Source organism: Cydia fagiglandana, chromosome 19, assembly GCF_963556715.1.
Source record: "Cydia fagiglandana chromosome 19, ilCydFagi1.1, whole genome shotgun sequence".
NCBI classification, from domain to species: Eukaryota; Metazoa; Arthropoda; class Insecta; order Lepidoptera; family Tortricidae; genus Cydia; species Cydia fagiglandana.
The window spans coordinates 15,269,610-15,288,941 of NC_085950.1; the positions used below are offsets into that span (position 1 = coordinate 15,269,610).

General features: G+C 35.5%; 1 protein-coding gene across 1 annotated transcript in view; it reads left to right on the forward strand.

Annotated features, from left to right (window-relative positions):
- Nucleotides 1-6,392: 6,392 nt before the first annotated feature.
- LOC134674071 (orexin/Hypocretin receptor type 1-like) overlaps nt 6,393-19,332 on the forward strand; it is a 161,552-nt gene continuing 148,612 nt past the window's right edge. Inside the window, exon 1 of the mRNA XM_063532123.1 lies at nt 6,393-6,622. The gene's annotated coding sequence lies outside the window, so the exon portion shown is untranslated. The remainder of the gene's footprint in view (nt 6,623-19,332) is intronic.

Consider the following 19,332-nt stretch of genomic DNA (forward strand, 5'->3'; position numbering starts at 1 on the left):
AGGTGGCCATAGGAACTCTGTGATGAAACAACGCAACCTATTAATTGTGTTAGGGGTTTTTAGAATTGTCTGATGAGTATTAGTTGTTTGTCGTAAGAAAAGTACAGTCAGCAATAAAAGCAGCAAAAATAAAATGTATGCCAAAATATTATTTTTCACGCCACTGTTCGGAAATGTAGCAATAGATGGTCTAAAACCAAGCTGGAAAGTAGGCGATAGCTGTAGCACCTGAACCACCACTACTACAATGTTTCATTGTTATCATCATCTGTCATTGGTGACAGTTCGCTACAGCAATGAGTATCATTTAAAACATAAAAAAACAATAAAAGGTCTTTTTTTGCGCAACTTTTTCCTTCAAAAATAAAATTAGGTTATTTATAGAACCAATTTCTTGTTTAAAAAAAAAGAAATGACAAAACCATTCACTTCATTTTTTTTTACAATAAAATTATCCATTCAGTTCACGCTTAAGGCGTTTTTGACTTTTGTAGCTGTTTGTGGTTTTTTTAGCAAAAACGCTTCTAATTTTAGAGTCGGTTTGAAGCAAATAACAGAAAAACGCCTCTTAAAAGTGGTAAAAAAAGTAAAAAAGGCGGGATCTGAAAATACTTACTGAATTGGATAGTTATATTGTGTTTGACTAAAAAATATAAGAAACGCGTATCTACGCTCGCTATAAAAATGAGTTCTTCTAGTGAAGAAAATGATATTCTTACGCTGACGCCTACCGAAATTCAAGAGACAGTACAGGCAGTGGCTAGTAATTTGCTACCAGAGCAATCGCGGGCTAGTACTTATAGTTTTATGTAAATGTTTTCTTATTTCCTCGCAATAGTCATGAAAAGCACTATGTAATGCCTCGGCCGGAAACGCTAAAGATGGACTCGTATTATTCAAGGGCCTCCACTAACGTGTCGGCCCTCGAACTCACTCGTCCATCTTTTAGCGGTTTTCCGTCCTCTCCTACAATGTACTAATGTTGTGAGTCGCGTAATTTCTGTGATGTTCGGTGTCATACAAAACTTAGGACTTTTCGTTCAAGCGACGTCCCTAACAACTCATTTTGCTGTCACAACTCAAACTCAAAACAAAACACACAGACCTCAAAAAATATTTTCTTCTCCGTAGCTAGACCGGAGATTACTTAAATAGTTTTATGTAAGTAATGAATAAATAATATCTATTTATTAACTTTAAAACCTTCTACATGTTATAAGTAACGAGTTTGAGGTCGCTAAAAGGGATTCTCCAGGAAGGGACAGGGTCGGTGGGGATTAAAACTTAGCTCAAAATTAATATTAATTGTTAATTAACAAAGATCAAGTTTGATTAAGCCTATATACGAACCTGGCATGGCTAACTGACTGAGTCAATTAACGAGTAGATATGTGATGATTCTCGGGTAAATATCTGAAGCCTAAATTTAATTTAATTTAAATACACGCGTGTGGACAGGAGGATTATTTCTAATTTTCGAAACATACGACTTATTAACCTATTAACCGTCTGCTTAAATCTGAAGGTTAAAAATTACACGTGCTGGCGACTAAATTGGAATTTATTTTATCCGACTTCTAAAAAGGAAGAGCTGTTATCAATTCGATCGTATTTTTATTTTGTATGTATGTTACCTCCTCAGAACTCCGAATTTCTGAACCGATTTGGAAAATTAATATTTTGTTTGAACATACATATACATATAACTGCACCAACAATTTTGCATTTAAATACATAGTGTTATTTATGTCATACTTAAAAAAAAAATTCCAACCTTAATTTGTAAAAATTGGTGCAAGGAATAAAAGGCTTTTTTATTTTATTATTTGATGAAATAGAACTGCTGATGAAGACCAGAATGGAACTCCCGTATATTTTTGCAAATAATTAAATGGCAAGGTTAATTAAAAGGTCACCGGGAACCCTTACAATTTGGCTATGTCCGTCTGTCTGTTCGTCTGTCTGTATGTCCAAGGCTTTCCTCCGTGATTGTTAGTGCTAGAAAGCTGCAATTTGGCATGGATATATAAATCAATAAATCCGACAAAGTCTTACAAGTTCTAAACGAATAGGGGTCTTATAAGAAACATTTTTTAATAAAGTGAATATTTTCGGAAATAATCGCTTCGAAAAATAATAATTGTCCGTCCAAAAAATAAAAATAATCATAAATCAAAAACTCAATAAATACTTTCAATTAAAACTACTTATAGCGGACATAATTGGTTCAACCATTTTTCAGTTAATATTACAAAAAAAACCGGGCAAGTGCGAGTCGGACTCGCGCACGAAGGGTTCCGTACCATAATGCAAAAAAAAAAACAAAAAAAAGCAAAAAAACGGTCACCCATCCAAGTACTGACCACTCCCGACGTTGCTTAACTTTGGTCAAAAATCACGTTTGTTGTATGGGAGCCCCATTTAAATCTTTATTTTATTCTGTTTTTAGTATTTGTTGTTATAGCGGCAACAGAAATACATCATCTGTGAAAATTTCAACTGTCTAGCTATCACGGTTCGTGAGATACAGCCTGGTGACAGACGGACGGACGGACGGACGGACGGACGGACGGACGGACGGACAGCGAAGTCTTAGTAATAGGGTCCCGTTTTACCCTTTGGGTACGGAACCCTAAAAACCTTCTCTTCTTCGTAAAAATACGTACAAAGCGCTGCGAGAATACTGATCATGGCCCGACTTGCTCTTGGCCAATTATTTTCTCTAATATATAGCACTTAAATATACGCTTTATTTCCGGATGGGTCTATACTTTTGAAGAGGCTATTTATTCGAATACGCAATGTTTCATTGAATGTATAGAAACAGAAATCAGAACCAATGTGAAGATATCAAAGAATCGACACGTGTTTCTTATTTATTTTAAAGTAATAAGGACAAGGGCATACTTATAGGGAATTTTTATTTCGATGTCGATAAATTGGCGTAAAACAACACCGTTACGTTTTTTTTTAATGTTAAAATTACTTTTAAAATAAAAGTAACTGAATTATTGTTCGATGTAATTCTAATTATTGACAGAATGACTAGATCAGATGACAATTATTTACGATTGCATTAAAAATATATCAACGTGGTTTGCAAATCACTACACTTTAAAAAACAAAGTCCCCAGCCGCGTCTGTTTGTGTGTATGTATGTTCGCGATAAACTCAAAACTACTGAACGGATTTTCACGCGGTTTTCATCTGGTATCAACAGAGTGATTCTTGAGGAAGGTTTAGGTTTAGGAAGGATACATTTGTTAAGGATCTAGAGACGATATAGAGATCAACTAGATTTACATTAGATATCGACTAGATGTGACTTGGATATCTAAGTCATAACTTGTCGAAATCGGACCTCCAGAATCGCGGAAACGTCAAATTTGACATATCTATCTTACAAATATCTTTAAATTATCCATATCGTAACTTGTTGAGGTCTAGTAGAGATCTAATTCATTTTCCGAATCGAGCCGAAGGTTTTGTGTAACCCGTGCGAAGCAGGGGCGGGTCGCTAGTGATAATAAAGGAACTAACTTTTAATTAATAATGTTTACTTCAAGGCTGACTCACATTTGTTATTAGGATTTTGAAATTGCTTGCTATCGATAACACTTGAGTTGATAAGTATTTAATTAATTACTGGCACTGGTACGTTCTCGGGAAACAAAGGAAACTTTAATTAGGGAAATAGAAAATTTCGATTTCTGTTACAAAAATACGACAAAACACGAAACGAAAAAGCGCTGGTGGCCTAGCGGTAAGAGCGTGCGACTTTCAATCCGGAGGTAGCGGGTATGAACCCTGGCTCGTACCAATTAGTTTTTCGGAACTTATGTACGAAATATCATTTGATATAATATATTAGTCGCTTTTCGGTGAAGGAAAACTTCGTGAGGCAACCGGATTAATCTCAAAAAAATTAGCTCCTGGGTTGGAAGGTCACATTGCAGTCGCTTTCGTAAAAACTAGTGCCTACGCCAATTTTCAGGATTAGTCGCCAAGCGGACTCCAAGTGCCAAAATGCCGGGATAACGCGAGGAAGATGATGTGACAAAATACGACAGGGTTGAAATTACAAATCGAGACGACAATGACGAGAAGACAGGCCCGAGAATTACCTAATTACGTACCGTTGTACAAAATATTTTTTCTAAAACAGCAGCAAACACCTAAACTAATCAATATAATCACAGTAATTACTTATACAAGAGTAAATCAATTTGGTTTGTAGATTTATACCTGGAATTCAGCTGATGTATTCGTAATAAAAATACAATAGTTGATGTATTCATAATAACATCGCTATTATGATCCTATAGACGAGTGCCGGCTCACCCCATGCGCCGTGCTTCTAATGAAGTTGATTTAGATATCACTGGCAGTCATTTATTTGACAAATGGAAGAGCTGGAGTAGATAATGTCGTATGGAAGTGCCAACATTTAAACAATGACTCTTTTAAAATTAAAAGATCCTCCATAAATTTATAGCAACCTAAGATGCATCGCAGGTGTATCATAAATTCTTTACAGAAATTATGTAAATTGTTCGGCTGGTGATAAATTATAACATTAATTCGTGTGAACAAACTTCTTATACCTCCCATATATCGTTACGTCGAGGGTAAAACGTGTAACTTCAAGACTTTAGAACCGATGTTGATTACTTAAACTTGGTAGGTAAATAAGCGCCTCCCAAAACATCGCGAAGAGCTCTGAAAGTACGCGATATTTTCTCAACAACTTTTCTATACGACTCTCGGCAAACGGTAAATATGGGTTTGGATTAAAGCTAATTTGACTTAACATGGATTCATTTAAACTTTTCTCGGAGATATATTTAATATCATACATTAATTGACCGAGCGTTCGCGAGTCTCAGCTTCTCCGGATGTTCTCCTCTGCACGTCGCTTTTCTAAATCGATTCTCGTGAAATTTTGTAAGCATTTTCGGTAGTTAGATAAAAAAAAATTATTGTTCCATTTTTTGAGATATGTTCATTATGGTGGAAAATGATATAAAATAAAAATAAAATAAATAAATAAAAAACATTTATTTCAAGCTTTCGCTCATAAAGAACTTAAGTGCCATGGCACTTATGACCATTGTGAGTTCGCTATGATAATGGCTCAACTAAGTTAGCTCATATTTATAATCTTTACATTTTTCAAGCTTAAGGAGTTTGTCGCGAGGTTTACGGTTCAAAGAGCCACGAATGGCACATCTACTGACGTGCTCCGCATGCCCGCATCAATGCTCGGAGCTGGATCTGAGGCACGCGACAGCCAGGGCTGTCAACACCGCTGCCTACTGGGCATCCATCGTATAAAATAAAGAACCTCGACACGAAAAGAAGAAGAAGAGCCACTAGTGATATTTTATAATGAATATTTGATATGTGCCCTAATTGTATAAATGGCAACATCATATCACTCGCTATAGGTATCGTAATCTCTAAAAGGATTCCTATAGGAGCAGAAAGCACGTACTTAGATACAGCTCGCACTTATAATTATGGTCCACGAAGCCTTATTTTTCAAAGATTAGATATACTCGAGAAATTTCTATGTACGAAGAGTGGTTAATTGCGTTTGTCTCGAATGTAAAAGACGATAGTTTGATCCCAGCTCTGAGCACTGGATAATTCATAATATAGAGTAGGTGCCTACTTAAAAAAACCGGGCAAGTGCGAGTCGGACTCGCGCACTCGGTTCGTGAGATACAGCCTGGTGACAGACAGACGGACGGACGGATGGACGGACGGACGGACAGCGAAGTCTTAGTAATAGGGTCCCGTTTTACCCTTTGGGTACGGAACTCTAAAAACACAAATCCAAATAATATACGTTCCCTAATTTTTTCCCTAGATGCGTTGACTGGACGACTTTTTACAATATGGTAACCACGAACTGGCTTGATTAATAACACAGGTAAGTTTTATGTTAGCTATTTTTATTCGCCACGATAAACGCTTTGTCTTATTTCATTGTTTATTGTTACAATGGTAATTACCTATTTCCCTATAGGTACTAAGTCAATCAATGGTTTTTCAGATTCCCTTTAAATTGAGCAAAATAGAACGCTCTGCTCGTGTTAAAATCAACATTTTGGTAGCGGTACCTAAATTTCGTTTAATTGACTACTTACAATTATAGCGGTCTAAGGATTTCACTTATGAAGCTGATAAGAAACTAGTATAAGTATAAGATTTGTAGTGTAAGTATACTTAAGTATTCTGCTACCAAAGAAGGTGTATGTTATTGTAAATTTTATTAAAACAAAATACTAGTTTTGAATCTGCCCTAGACCGTGAAAAAACTGCTGCATTCAGTTTAGTTCAGCAGCGGGCAGCATCGAAGGCGCGTTAGTCGAACTCCGCTAACTGTCGCGCCTGCCCGCCTCCCGCCGTACCCGCGTCGCGCGGACTTTCCGAAAAAAAAGTTTGAAAAAGTTAATCGACTCAATAATGAGGAAATAATTAAAAACTTCTACATTGTGTGCTGTGACGTTTTGTAAATACCAAAAGTTCACATAGTTTCATGTTATGTTAATAATTACTAATTGTTTAGTGGGTGTTGTGAAGTTTAATTGAAATATTTGAATGGCTGCCAAAACTAGTAAGTAAATAATAACGTTAATAATATTCTTGCTTCAGTTTCAAATATTTGAGTTAAATATTATGTACAAACAGAAGTGGCGAGAAATGGAAGTTGGAGGTTTTTTATTGTGAGAAAAATTGTCGCTGCAGAACTCAAAACAAAAGGCGGAAAATAATGGGACTCTTTGAGATGTTGATTATTTAATTTTAAAGTGGATTACAAACCCCTTGCAGTCTCAAAAACTATTTACACTGAATGAAAGAGTTTTAATTGAAATGGTAATGCTGAAAATGCAGGTTTATAAAAGTTTTAATTTAACGGAACCAGACGATAAGCAAGGCGCGTAAGTATATATGCTCGACAAATAGTATCTAACTATATACCTACTAATAATATAATTTTATTTAAAAATTGTAAGATTCTCCAAAATTATAATTATGTACCTAGTACATTATTGATTGACACATATGGTCTTGATCTGTAATCGGCTTGCGCTTAATTATCCAGTAGACAGTTTTCTGATTATGTAGGTACCTATCTGCATTGTGTTCATTGAATGTATTTCTAATATTAATGGTTTGTATACTATTTATTAAATAGGTCCTGTAAAGTTAAATAATTCCATTGCGTAATGTTACGTGTTTCCGGTTTCTAAATATGCTGTAGGTGCAGTACAGTGGGTTCAGCCAGGAGAGCTTTGAGAATTTGTGGCACTCATTTAGATCATAATACGGTTGTCAAAAAATATGAGTAGCAAGCAATCTTGAGGCCTTTCTCTTGTAACTTCATTGATGTGAAACTGACTAAATAACTTTAGCTCGATATAAATTTCCTTCATATCTGCCTCTATACCGCCCGAATATCTATGCAAGAGCGATAGAGACATAACATTTTTCTATGTTAACGGTAGGCCTTTCGAGAGCCTCATTAGAACTAAAGCTAGCATAACGCTTTGAATACTTCAACCCTACTACGGTTTTTCGTAAAACTCTTCTTCTCGAACTCTTCTTCATCGAAGTAGGTTAAAACTGTAGCCTTTGTCTACAAAATAATCGATTAAAACCTCATTCGCCAAAATGGGCATAGTAGTTTTGACGTTGAGATTCCGTGGAACGGTGTGAAACGGTGGAACACACTACACAAACATACTTACACACATATAGTCAAGGAATTTAATATCAGACCATTTCGTACCTTGTCACAGTGGCAATAGTTTAAGCTCCTTAGCGACTTTCAGATTGATTGTCACTGTGATAAGATACGAAATGGTACGAGAATTAAATTGTTGGACTATCTTACATCTTACTGCTAAAACATAACACTTTTCGTAGTTGGGTTAAAAACTCAATTTTGTACTAATTTCGTTACAATTTATTGCTGCCCGCGCGATTCACTGCTAGTAACGTTAAATCATGTAGGTAGAAGTTTTAGGTTTGGTCTCGTATATTCCTTTAAATAGGATTGAATTCTAATCGTTTCAAATGAAAATAATTGTTTCACGTTATTGCAAGTAAATAGGTATTAATGTACTTATTTAGGTACCTATGGGCCAATTGTAAATAATATTATTAGAGAGGAGAGTGCCATATTTGAACCTGCTGAGGAGTGACACGTGTGAGCTTTCGCGGCGAGAAGGGAGCTGGAGGGATTATAGTTGGTGTTGGGTTGAGTGTAAGACGTGTCTTACAATATTACAAAATACTATACCTAATCAGAGAAAGTTCTTTAATCTTTTTGTTATTACAAGCTTTTATTTAGTTTCACCTGACCGTTGTCTGTCTGTATGTCTGTGTGTAATCAAATCTTGCAAGTTAAATTTGATCCACTTCCCGATCTCCGATTGAGCTGAAATTTTGCAAGCATGTATAAATCGCATGACAATGCAATATTATGGTACCATCGAGCTGATCTGATGATGGAGACAGGAGTTGGCCATAGGAACTCTGTGATGAAACAACGCAACCTAATTGTGTTAGGGGTTTTTAGAATTGTCTCGATGAGTATTAGTTGTCTGTCGTAAGACAAGTACAGTCAGCGATAAAAGCTTGTACCAAAAATTAAATTTTTGCCAAAAACTTATTAAACAAATCGCTCACTGTACCGCTGGTGTAAACATTCGATATCGTGACGTGACGTCGCGCTTGGCGCGCTGTTCTAAATCCCATACAAAATGAGACTTAACGCAAATGCGTACGTCCGTCACGGTATCGAATGAAATTTACACTAGGAGTTAAGAGGAAGACTGCAGTACATCTGCGGCGTACCAGAGTTATAAGCACAGTTCAACGTAGCAAATAATAGGTAGGTACCTACTGTAATTTTTATGCAGACTTGCTAGTAATTAAATTAACGACTTTCGTATCTAAGTAATTAAGAATGTAAGCATCCGTGAATTCTGCCTGAAGAATTTTGAAATGTTGGAGCCTTCATTAAAGATTATCATACAGAGCTGGTTCCTACAATAGGGCTTGCCTGTATCTAGGTAACCAAATCAAAAGAAAAAAATTACACATAATCCGCGAAAATATACAATAGCCTAAAAGGTTACATAAACAATGGAACGGAATAGGTGAACATGAATTAGGTTTGACACTTGTTTAGTTTTCATAGTTGGTGATCTCGTAACATACATCTTTTAACTATAGTTTAATAACAGATAGTGAGTTCAAATACGGTCACTGCTTGAACGGTCACGGTGAATGCTTCTCTGAATTTTACCATATTAACTATGTCGTAGGTACGAAACCTCTAATGGTTTCGTGGCAAATAATTTATCGCTACGAAAATTTGAAAGCGCACTCATCTGACGCCTACATATTTGCACTGGCATTGTGTACTCAATAATATATTTACTCAACTCTATACTATTGCAGATATAGTTAGAGTTAAATCAAGAAAAGTCTGCAACAATTTCGATAGCAAACGTAGTGCAAGTGATATTAATTATTATACGTCATACTTAATTTAATAAAGGTTTGACATTTAAATTATCACTTTGCACTGCGATGTGCTATCAAAATCATTGCGGACATGTCTTTGTCTAACTAACTCTAGTGTTTTTGTAGCCAATCTGACCACCACCTTAAAAGTTTTAAGAGTAGGTAAACGTACGTACTATCCTTTCAGAATATCTAGACAACTACAATATACCAAGGGTTCGCCCCAAGAACTTCCGACAGTTATTATATGTCATGTCTACTCCTAACTAGATCACACGTCACAATAATCATACCCTTGAGATATTAATACGTCAAAATTTTGAGTTCTAACATTTTAAACCATACGGTAAATAGATAAAGTACAAGTTCCAGGTGCTTTATATGTTACGACGTTGAGAAAATTACACACTGGGTGTATTTTGACACGTTCACTAAAGTACTCAATCAGCGTATTTGCGTCGGCAACAGTTTTGCTGACTTGTATGTAAACATGGTTGTTGTATTGTTTTGAGTTCTTACTATTAAATATATAACATATTTATTTAGATAAAACTAAGTGGTATTTTAATGGGTATCGTTCTCTCGATTAATCGTGTCAATGAAATAATAACGGCATATGTAGGATTTATAAACAATTTATACAAGTATTTTACTTATTTATTTTTAAACGATTTACCATACAAACCCGATGCTTGTCAGCATGAATAGTGTAAACGGACTTTTCTCGTTAAAAGTATCTTTCAGACGTAGAAGTTTATACAACAATATTGATGACAATGATGACTGTAGCAACTTTTCTATTGAGTTAGTCACACTTTATAGGAATCTAAGTTGTAAGAAATCAGGTTTGAAGTCGAAAAGAGATCTGATTGTTACAAGTATAGAGAGTTTTTAATAGTATTAAGCATAGAGAGTTCTTAGGACCTGCCGGTACACCCACCTGAAAGAATGACCAAATCCGTCGTTGGGGGCACTTCTTGTTCGCTTAGCCTGCTAGACCCTTTCAGTATGTTTATTTAATTAATTGATTTAAAAATATTACAACTTATTTTTATTTTATTTATTTATATTTATTCAGGTAATTATTACAACAATATACAATATCGACACTAAATACAAAAGTTTCCTTGGGACAGTATAGGTTTGTCTAGATACTAACATACTCACCTTGCCATTATACAATATACATACAAATTGGTTCAAAAATATTAAGCCAAATACGATTCTACAAGAAAATTCTATTCCAACCTTTAAAAATTAGTTGATGAAATCGGGTGGACAATTTAAATTACCCAATCATTTCTGTAGCAACTACAAGGTATATTTTGATAAATATCTACTTCCAAAGTTAGATAAATCGCTCAACAAAAGTTAAAGTTACTTTGTAATTTGTACAGATCTCGCCGCGCACCCTTTCAAAAATCTTGAACTTCCCGTATCAAGATCCGAATACTTTAACGATAGCAAGCACTTCGCAATTTGTTGACTGACTCCCAACAGACGTCAATCAAGTTTCAGCTTACACGTACAAAAATATAAAAGGGAGATTTCACCATCACGTGTCGTTATGGATAAATACGATACTCGCATTTTCATGACTGTTTCTCACGCATGCAGAGTTGGCATAAAAGTCGCACGACTTTATTTCACCTTACGAAGTCGTTAGTCATAGTTGCGTCGCATTTATTTCGCACGATTTGTGACGTCATTCTTAATGCGAACTGCTATGGAAATGTGCTGTAATGTTTGTACCTATTCCCTACCAAAAATGATCTCCATACTTTTCCGCGTCGTAAATTAAGTTTCGTTCTGGTCATTATCAGCAGTTACACTTATCATATGGTACTTTGTGCAATGCAAATAGTTGGTGAAAATATAAAAATTGCTATACAGGATGGCTTGGCCGTTTTACTACTTACTGTACTATAATTTTCCAATTAAACATTTTTGTTTATTACGCTTGAAAAGTCGTACTAATTTATAGCATTATATGCTTGACGACGTAACTTAAGCTGATCTTATGACAGAATTCAAAGGCCTTTTTTTTTTTTTTTTTTTTTTTTTTTTTTTTTTTTTTTTTTTTTTTTTTTTTTTTTTTTTTTTTTTTTTTTTTTTTTTTTTTTTTTTTTTTTTTTTTTTTTTTTTTTTTTTTTTTTTTTTTTTTTTTTTTTTTTTTTTTTTTTTTTTTTTTTTTTTTTTTTTGACGGAGTGGGAATGCATTTACGCACAGTGTGTGGGACTCGCCGCTCCTAAGGGAGGGAGAATTTGGCCCTACCCACTAAACCCACTCCGGCGTTTCACCCTCTTTGCCGTTCGTGAGGGCGCACTGGGATCGAGGTCATTCCACCACAGCGCCCTCCGAGAATTCAAAGGCCTGAATGTAAATACGAGCTGTGTGCTTTGATTTAGTTTTACTGATTTTCTACATTTAAACAATGACATAAAAATAAGTTTTTGGCAAAAATTTCATTTTTGGTACAAGCTTTTATACTTTAGTACTTTTCTTACGACAGACAATTAATACTCATTGAGACAATTCTAAAAACCCCTGACATAATTAGGTTGCGTTGTTTCACCACAGAGTTCTTATGGCCACCTCCTGTCTCCATCATCAGATCAGCTCGATGGTACCATAATATTGCATTGTCATCCGATTTATCGGAAACCGGGAAGTGGATCAAATTTAACTTGCAAGATCTGATTACAGGCAGACAGACAGACAATGGTCAGGTGAAAGTAAATAAAAGCTTGTAATAATAAGACGACTTTTCGATTTAGGTTTGTACCAAAAACACGTATTTTATATAAATAAAGAACCAGTGCGAAATATGTGTTTAATTAAGCATACATAATACAAAATCCACGTCACGAGCTTCATAATGTAACTCAAAAATGTACCCAAAATTCTTCCCTCTTAAGGTGGTTCGCTTTTCATACAAAATTCAATCAAAGCTCATTAAGTAACTACACACTATTAGTACACAAATATTTCCGCATTTATCTTCTTTCGAATATTCGTTTGCGCGAAATTAACAGGAAAACAATGTTTCATACAGAAATCATGCAAAAATCATAGTTGACTTTTCATCAATTTTACGTATGTATGTGTCACAAATGTCGTGTACAGATACATTTGCGACGTTGCCATACCATTTCCGACGTTGCCGGGCTGACCACGGCTCGAATTTGGAGTGCCGTCATGTTTAGTGCAATTTTGTTGACACTGATATTTGACAGGTAGTTAATTGACCTAAGCGAGAAGTTTGTCAGCTTAGCTAAGAACTATCATGGCGTGTTATGCAAACAGTCGCTTTTTTGCTTGCAAACGGAAGATTCCCGGTTCGATCCCCAGTCATTGTATGCTGGAACATAACTTTTTGTATTTTTGTTACACCTAAATTTGGTATTGTTTTTTTATTTTTATTTAATTTTTCTTATTATCATAAATAGATTATTAAGTATGGGCTACACGTATTCTTTTATTTTTACAAAGATAATTAGAAATTATACTCTTCCTAATCTCTCTGATTTTTACAATCAGGACTTCCTCACTGCAATAAAAACCGGGCAAGTGCGAGTCGGACTCGCGCACGAAGGGTTCCGTGCCATAATGCAAAAAAAAAAACAAAAAAAAGCAAAAAAAAACGGTCACCCATCCAAGTACTGACCACTCCCGACGTTGCTTAACTTTGGTCAAAAATCACGTTTGTTGTATGGGAGCCCCATTCAAATCTTTATTTTATTCTGTTTTTAGTATTTGTTAATTGTTATAGCGGCAACAGAAATACATCATCTGTGAAAATTTCAATTGTCTAGCTATTACGGTTCGTGAGATACAGCCTGGTGACAGACGGACGGACGGACGGACGGACAGCGAAGTCTTAGTAATAGGGTGCCGTTTTACCCTTTGGGTACGGAACCCTAAAAAGAAGTGTATAAAATTTCCTGTGGTTAAAAATAATGGATTTTGTCTATGAATGAAAAACACAATTATTACTATAGTTTGTTTTTTTTAGCATTAGAAATAAGGTAAACAATCTTGACGTGTCTTTTAATTGAAAAACACATTTTAAAAATAAGTTACGGCAAATATGTAACAATTATAAATCTAATACGATCATTTATATTCTTCTGCTTTCATAAGTAATCGTTTTTAGGGTTCCGTACCCAAAGTGTAAAACGGGACCCTATTACTAAGACTTCGCTGTCCGTCCGTCCGTCCGTCCGTCCGTCTGTCACCAGGCTGTATCTCACGAACCGTGCTTAGACAGTTGAAATTTTCACAGATGATGTATTTCTGTTGCCGCTATAACAACAAATACTAAAAACAGAATAAAATAAATATCTAAATGGGCCTCCCATACAACAAACGTGATTTTTGACCAAAGTTAAGCAACGTCGGGAGGGGTCAGTACTTGGATGGGTGACCGTTTTCTTTTTGCTTTTTTTTGTTGTTTTTTTTGCATTATGGTACGGAACCCTTCGTGCGCGAGTCCGAGTCGCACTTGCCCGGTTTTTGATTTTTAAAAAACCTGATAACACTGAGTATGTGGGGGAAGCGCTGCTGGCCTAGCGGAAAGCAATTCGGAGGTCGCGGGTTCTAACCCCGGCTTGTACCAATGATTTTTCGAACTTTTGTACGAAATAGCATTTGATACCTACCTATTTATACACCGATACCTATTTTTCGGTGAAAGAAAACAATGTGAGGAAACCGGACTAATCCAAATAAGTTTACTCTCTGGGTTGGAAGGTCAGGGCAGTCGATTTCGTAAAAACTAGTGCGCATGCCAATTCTGGGATTAGTTGCCAAGCGGAGATTGAATATCTGGGAGACCGACCAAAGCTTACAAAACATAAAAACTCAAAAATGCGCGTTTTCTCATAGACCTAGCTAAGAGATCAAACCCCTTATAGCAAATTTCATCGAAATCGTTAGAGCCGTTTCTGATACCATCCAAATATATAAATAAATAATTATATATCTAATAATTGCTCGTTTAAAGGTAAGATAACACAAAGGAGAAACAAAAAGAAATTACCTACTCGCACCAGTCTTGAACCCCAATCCTCTTGCACGTATTTCCACGAACATACCGTTACGCTATTGCAACATACTTACGTTGTGTGAAATTGTCTACTACAAGGATCACGGAAACACTGTTTGCATGTGTGAGTAATAGTAGGAAAAAGCGTGACAGCAACACTCCGTCGAATTAAAAAGGTGGTTTTTGCACAATGAAGTATTCAATGTTTATTTTAATAGTTCAATATTTACTTAAAGAGTGCGCGAAACATACTTTTAAGTATACAAATACCAAGACCATTTCACAAAAAAATAAAATCTGAAATTTTGCAAAAGTGGTGCCATCTAGCGAGAGTTAAGTTTTGAGTAACCTAGGCGAACCACCTTTTAATTAAATAAAACGTTCCAAAATTAACTTTGAGGGCTTTTTATCCGTCCTTTGCAAGCTTAGCGAAATCAGAAAACTTGAGACCCTTATTAAAAGAAGGTTCTTAACATGCTTGTTTTGTGCGCGATAGACGATATCTCGGCTATTTCTAAACAACTTAATAATTGATTTTTAATAGTAAATTCTAAATAAAATGGTGTGACACACTTATAAGGCTAAAAAAATCAACGGGTTGCACTCCGGGAGTTCCGGCAGAAGTGAAAACTCAATGACATTGTAACAGTTTTTCGATCAGGTCACGTGTCCGTCTTACGTCTTAATATGCTCTCGCGAGTTTAAAATTATTTCCCCATCAAAAAAGTGCACAGCGCCGCTAAATATGTTTTCACTTCAAAAATGGATTTAAACTTTCACGATTTTTACATATTATTATTATTAAATTTTACAACGGGATTTAATCGCGTATTTAAGTTTCAAGATTTACGTCCGGCGTTTCGAGGACGGCGTTATCCCCGTGGCCTCGGATCTTAAAACTTAAATACGCGATTAAGTTCCATTGTACAATTTAATAATAAATATAATTGGATTTTATATTGGGATTTATAACAATTATAACTGTCAAAGCTTGGAGATTTAAACTTTAAGATTGACTCGGACCGAGGCAACATATCATTTTCTTGACGGCTGATAGGTGGTAGTTACTTTCCATAGAAAACAAAGCTCCAAAAGCTCTGGCCCTGCCCGGCCATGGCCCGGTCTAACGTGACTCATTCTTTAAGATACTTTTATGTGACTGAGTGAGATAGACCGGTACGTTTTGTGTAAATGTACGTTAGACATGTAATAACTGTTAATAATACCTAAATTTCAACGACATTATTAGTTCTGTCTTATGAAAGTGTAATATAGTTTTATACTGTAAATGTTATTGTTATATTAATGTTAATTTAAGAAAGTTATACAGAATGACATTCAAACACAATGTATATTGTTAGTGAATATAATAAATGAAAATGAAATGAATGCGTGTTGAGGAAAATAAAAATGATGACAATTCTATCCGCGGCTAAAACGTGGACTGTAATTGAGTTGCTTATCTTTAAACTCGAATAAGGTTGTAAGATTATGAGATTTATGAGATTTTGGTATTAAGAAAAGGTAATAGGCATGGTATAATAATATACTCCGCCTGGTACTCTCTTCCCGTCTTTTCTAGGTCACCTGACTGACACAAGCCTACGTCATCATGCGACAGCGCTATATGATAATATGCGATAGCGCTATATATAGCGGCCATGTTATTGTGACGTAGGCTTGTGTCACTCTGGGAAGAGCTAGAAGACCATGTTTTATTAGACTATGGTAATATGGTAGATTTGCTGAGAGGGTCGAATGGATTTACCCGAGTTTGAAGCTAAGTGACACAATTATATTAAGGTGACAGTCCATTTCCAAAGACAGCTGCACTACCATTCATTTTACTATGGAAATTGACAATGACACCGTTACTCTTAGGGTAACATTTCATTTCTAACCGCAGCTGCACTACTAGTACGAAACGCGTCGGTGTTATAGTCAATTTCCATCGTAAAATAAATGGTAGTGCTGCCTTTAAGGTAATGAAAGCTGCATTACTGTTTATTTTACTATGCAAATTGACAATGACAGCGACGTGTTCAGGTACCGGTAGTGCAGCTGCGGTTAGAAATGGAATGTTACTATTATACTGTCATACCATTAGACAGACTGACAAATAAGTACCTAAAGGTGTCGTTCGGGTGGCAGCTGCAGCTGCATTACTGTTGCGACATTATTGCTTCGGCGTTGACGCAGGCGCTATCAGTAAATTTCCTTTATGAGTGACCGACTGAATGTCTGCGGGAACGAATGAACTCATCTCAAATGTTATTTTTTGTCTCAGTTGTATGGCTGACATTAAAGTATTAAAATGTTTAATGTTGTAATATGGTGGTTATCTGGTGATGCCGAGCTTCAAATTTATTTGTATACACACATTTTCCCATATTTTAATAATATATATGTCCCAGTGCTAGTAACCTAATTGAATGAGGCGGCGCTGGTCTGGTAAAGAAAGATGACATGTACTGGGACAGTGACGATCACTCGTACACCTAATCGTAGAATATCGTTCTTTTTTCCCCACTTCATTGTTTTTTTCAGATCTCCGAATGCAAATTGAAACCCGATAGTTAACTTTTCAAATCGTAAACTAGCCGAGTTAAGATTGTAAAACATTCCGGATGTCACATAAAAATCCCATTTTTATTGCCTAACCCTTCTCAGAATGGAATGGTAACAACATCAATTTTATTATAACCTTTCAGGCCCTGTGACTCCGATTGTAGTCAGTCCCTTAAGGGAATAGGACCCTCAGTGCTTTAGTGAAAGGGTCCCTTATAACATAAATGTCGTGTGTGAAATGAAAATATAAGCTGTAACATGTGATTTATTATATTCGGTTACGATTTGAATATGCCACGTTTATTTTTACAGTTCAAATGATTCGTTTCTCGTTTTCCTTTTATTGTACAGTCATTAGCCAAAATGGCCGCTCAAAATAATCATACAGGGTGATTCAGGAGACGTGAGCAGGACTAACACTGCGCATTTCGTAAATTATTTTAAGCAACTGTTTCCTATCAGTATTAGTGTAGGTTAACGTTAATTTTCTAGTCGTGTTGAAAAAAAAAGTTATTAATTTATTTACGACATGGATGGTCACCCTAACATTAGAATACTAAACTACCGATATTCTGTGTCAAATTGAATGTCATCACTGTCATCACGGTCTGGTTACTTTTGAAAACTCGTATCTCACTCAGGTTTGACATTTTATTTTCTTCGTAAAAGAGGTTTTATGTTTATTAATTAGTTCTTATAGGGTGACCATGATTGTAGAGAATTAAATTTGCCCTCACCAAAAAGTTGAAAAATAGGAAAAAGTGTGGTTGTTTCACCTAAATACGACGGTGATCGATCAATTATCAGTTACTGAGTGTGCAGGATTAGTCCTGCTCACGTCTCATGAATCACCCTGTATACACGTTTATACACCTTGTTTAAAGCATTTATCAGTCCCCAACTGTTCCGGTGTTTGTCTCTGTTATAGTATCTTGCAAGTTGAAATTGATCCAATTTTTGGTTTCTGATTGAGTGAAAAATTTATCACACATTGTAGTCTTTACTTATACCGCACTATAACAATAATTAGGTATATGTAGGACGCATAATCCGCATGAATACTCAATTACTATTGTAATAAAGCCAACCAAAATCTGTTTATGGCCCTAAAATCACATTAATCTCTTGCCAAACTCTTTATAGCTCCAAAGCCCTTCGCAGTAAATAAACCACTATAATACGGATCTCTTGGATCTTCCGAGCGGATCCTTCGATCCTTGCAACGCGTATTGACGCAGCTTATAGGATTTGTTTTATTATTGCCGATAAAATTGAAGTCCTTATTGCTTCGGGCGGACTTAGCCTTACATTGACTGAGGGAATTGTAGAAGAAATTGATTTTGGTAACGGTCGATTTAAAATAATTGTAAAGCGAAAGAAAGCCGGAAGACAGAACTCCTTAATTGTTATTGCGATTTTTTGTATCTAAAAACCAAGTATTTGCTTAAATAAACTTGGTACTTATTTGGTGAAATGGAACTGCTCATGAAGACCAGAATGAAATTCCTCCATGACTAGTATTTTACGTCTTGGGGCTAATTGTAACTGTTATTAAACGTATGCAATATGTTTGTCAATAATTTAAATGACATTTCAAACTGATCTGTGAAATCATTTTTATTTTTATTGAAGACTATTTTATTGGATCACTCAGGATTATTCCTTGCCCAGGAAGTGACAAAAATCACCAAGAAAATTATTCTAGTCATATTGAAGAATACATTAAGTTTTATTTTTACTGCGTTTTAATAATAATATAATTTTAATATTTTTTTTTTCTAAGAAATGAATAGGTTAAAAAAATCTAAAAATTCCGTATCATGGTATTTTTTAGCCACGCTGTAAGTAGATTATATTCAGTAGAAATAACCAGGAATTATAAAATAATGAATCCCAGGTGATCAAAGTCAGAGATCGAACGAGACATGCTATACATTTGGATCATTTAGCAAATTGCAGATTACATCTAATATCACGACGTCTGCCTACTCATGACCCTCTCTATTACCTACATATACTTCATCAGTGTCTCCGGTACGCAACGTTTTATCGCTAGACGCGGGAACTATGTTGTCGCGTCACTAATGTAATTGAAAGTTAAAGCACTGTACAAAGTGCCCAAAGTTCAGTGCAGTAATCAAATTCAAATTGCTTTGTGCGGTTTCATACTCAA